This window comes from Pygoscelis adeliae, unplaced genomic scaffold, assembly GCF_000699105.1.
Source record: "Pygoscelis adeliae isolate BGI_AS28 unplaced genomic scaffold, ASM69910v1 Scaffold294, whole genome shotgun sequence".
Taxonomy (NCBI): domain Eukaryota; kingdom Metazoa; phylum Chordata; class Aves; order Sphenisciformes; family Spheniscidae; genus Pygoscelis; species Pygoscelis adeliae.
In genome coordinates this window covers 98,031-101,673 of record NW_008824722.1, presented here as the reverse complement: position 1 = coordinate 101,673, position 3,643 = coordinate 98,031, and the positions used below count along the sequence as shown (strand labels likewise).

Below are 3,643 nucleotides of genomic sequence, written 5' to 3'. Positions count from 1 at the left end.
GATCCTCGAGTGTGTTTGTACTTTCCCTGCAGAGACGCTAGATAAGCAGTTTCCAGTCTTCTCCACTCAAAACTGCCGTAACCTTTTGTTTGGGAACTAACTGGTAATATTGTACGGTAGGTTGTTGCTGCAAGGTTGCTCTTCTGCAGCGCTCTGCTGGAGTTTGTGAGGCTGCAAGGGAGAAGGCTCGCATGGCAGTGTCAATGGAAAATGAAAGATAACGCAGCCATTCTGCTCTTGCCATGAATTTGGACAGCCCTGTGCTGCACTGCTTGGCATGAAGAACTGCATGTAAGCTGTGGCACCTAGTATCTATCCTGTCCTCTTTCCTTTTCATTTTGGTGAGAGGGAGGCATGGAGGCCTTTCTAAAGGAAACAAGAGCCTGGTGTCTGGGCAGAGAGAAAGTAGAGGGAGGTCACAGAAATCTGACCACTCAGACTTCGTTAGATGGAACTGATAATCCTGCGCCTGGGGAGGAGGGGTGGAAACTCACTTCTACTTCCATTCATGGCCTGTGTGCTAGGTTAGATATTCATCTCTCAAAGACTTGATATCTCTTCAAGCCCCAGTGGGTTTCCATTGACACCGGAGAATGATCAAAGGGAGAATATGCTCTCTGTCATCGGACTGTGAGCTTGTACCTTATGGTCACGTTCCATATCGATCGGGAGCAGATTTCATCAGCACTTAGATCATGACAGTCTGCCTTTTTTTCTCAAGGTATTCTTTTCTCTCTTTGCTTGTCATCTTTGTTCCTGCCACCGCCTTCCTTTTCCTGATGCAAGTCTTTGTGTTCTCTTTATTTTATCTGTTGAAGCGATCAGGAGTTGAATACTTGGTACTTGCTAATGAAGCTTCTTTGGCAGTGAGAAGGCCAGGGAAGCTCACTTAAACTAATTGTTGTTTTAGGATCTCTCTAGGCATCCTGACCCTACATGCAGACATGGTTTATTTTTGAAAGATTGTCTTGAGTTAGAAAATCAGCTCTTGTCCTAAAATGAAAACACGCATTCATCAAAACCTGAATTTCACGTGGGTTGTGTAAACATGTAATTTGGGTTAGGTCCGGTCATTGGAAAATATGTGATGCTGTTGTCCAGGAAGTTACAGTGCAAGAAATGTGGGGAACTTCAGAAAGTCACATTAACTGTGTCTCCTTGGAGAATTGCCTCAGAAATCCTGACCTCTGCATTTCTGCTGTGTGCTTTATATGGTGTTAGCGAAGACGGTCACTTGAGCAGTTGCAACATTCTTGTATACGTGTGTTGCATGACATTATGAACTGTGGAAAGAATAATGCTGTGCTTCCCAAACCATTTCCCAGAGACTCTCTCTCTGCCCCTGCATGTGGCACATGAGCCATCACTCTGATCGTCAAAGCACTGTCTGCTTCGATCCGTGCCATGTTTCTTATGGTCAAATCACAGAAACCTTTTGCTAGGGGTCCGTGCACTTGACTTTCTAGGGGTGATGGTTGGGGTGCTCTCTGGCACCTCCGCTCTTTGCCAAGCCACCATCCAGGGTCAGTGTGTAAGGTTTTAGGCTGACCCGGATGCCCCGTTCCTATGCTCATCTGCTAAAGGTTTCCTGTGCAAGATGTTAGTTTTATTCTCTTCTTTATCAACCCTGACAACAGTTGTTATTTAAATGTTGCTCAATATTTTCAACATGATCTTGGGATGACTGCTAATTCCTTCAACCCCTTGTTTTGTTTTAGAATTTCTAATCCCATTTTCTATGACTAAATTCAGTTCTGTGGTTTCCACAGTGAGGATTAGGGTTTACTGCTATAGGTACGTCATTCAGCCTTTGAAGCTGCTTGCTCATGCTTTCCTTGGCAAGCTCTGGCAGACATGCGTAGCAACAACAGAGATCGTTATCTTTTTGAAGCTGCAAAAGGGTTAATCAGAAGCATGTTTATGAGACCAGGTTGCTTACCCTTACAAGCTTTTACTGTGATCTTTTTGGATGCTTTTGGAAGATTTATCACCTGCCTTTGTATTTTATATTACATTTTTCTTTCCTTTCTTGAATCTATTTTAATGCTATGTATGATATTGTTAAAATTAACTATGATAAGCAACTTTTCTTGGGAAGCCCTAAATTGCACACCTCTTGGATGCAAACTGGAGAATGGGACTGTCTTCATGTGGATCGCATAAGATTTTTGGCTGGTATGTTCAGGGTGGTTGAATGAGTGTAGGGCATCTGTACCTCTGTAGCTTCAAAACAAGTCCAACAAAAGGACTCGCATCCCCCAGGCAGGCAGATAGCTGTTTGTATAGATGCATGATTGGTCACAGTCGTGGTTGAGTTTATTTACTTATGTGTGCAGGGAGAGAGGCTGATGGCTATTCAAGGGAGTATTATTTTTCATCAGAGAGATTAAAGGTATTGCTATTGATCAGGAGATTTCTTTGTGTGGAGACTCTCCAATGAAATGGAGCACCTGCGTGTATGCAGTACTTCTTTAAAAATGTTAAACAGGATCTACCCTCTGATGGGAGTTGTTAATTGTGCTTTTGGCTCTATCTGCCTCACCGGCAGATGTACCATTGTGAAATTTTTACAACCTAATAAAATATTAGAGGATGCTTCACTTCAAGAGGAAACTTGATGGCTGCTTTCAGCTGATGCCTCTTTGAAAACCAGGTGAGAAACATGTGCTTGCCTCATTGGGACTTGCACCTACCTCCGCAGGCATAGCACCAGGATATTGATGTAAGGTTCATGGATTGCAAAGAGCCTGCATAGTTCTGGTAGGGTAGATGTTACGATGCCAGGCTCTGCATATTTGGTATGATGCAGTTGAACAGATCATGAAAATCTTAGTTTTTAATACATTGACTCAAAGTGGAATTATTTGTGCATTTCGATACAAAACGTGTCTTGCTTTTTAGTGCATTTCTAAAGCCATGAGGGAGACTCTTTGGACTTGCTGTGTTTACCCCAGTCTAGTAGTGAATGCTGAGCTTTGCAAGTACTGACTTTTGGTACAAAGTTGTGTGTTGCACATTTGTAATATAAGGATCTTCCAGAAACTCATAGGAATCTGGTGACTGGTATTTGTATTTTCTTGCTTGTTAAAATTGCACAAATCTAGAATCTTTTACTTCTGAAGATTTCATTTATCTAACATTTTTCTCTTCCCAGGAAGTATCGTCTCTCAGGATTTAAGCATTTGCTGATGCAGATCTCTGTGATCACAGATAATTAAAGAACTATCGAGTGTCACATCATTAGGTCACCAGTTCAAATCTAGTGCAAAGTGGTAACAGGCATTTTTAGACCCCTAACACCTTTCATCAGGATTTATGTTTAGTTGCTTAAACTAAAAACAGAGCATTTGCTATTCAGAATTATGGATTCAAGTGGAGAATAAAGACTAGAAGCAGGTTTTTCTATAGCAGAAAATCCTGTTTGACTTGTGTTAGTATCTGTACATGCTTGTCAGCATACATGGTGCTTTAGAAGAAGTAAAGGTAGCATTTTCCCAGAGGAGTGTGTGGTTTGCTGCATAAGATGTAATGCAGAAAGGCGACCTCACCTAGCAGAGAAGCGTATGCATTAGTCAAGTTGCGTATTTTTGGTGTGCTTTCCTATGACTTTTAAATTGCAAGAGCCTTTGAAGAAAGTATAGGA

At 41.9% G+C, this 3,643-nt stretch overlaps 1 protein-coding gene across 1 annotated transcript in view; it reads left to right on the top strand.

The window, feature by feature from the left end:
• Positions 1–676: 676 nt before the first annotated feature.
• The window catches only part of WBP1L (WW domain binding protein 1-like), a 46,320-nt gene continuing 43,353 nt past the window's right edge, over positions 677–3,643 (top strand). The window contains exon 1 of the mRNA XM_009323230.1: positions 677–721. The gene's annotated coding sequence lies outside the window, so the exon portion shown is untranslated. The remainder of the gene's footprint in view (positions 722–3,643) is intronic.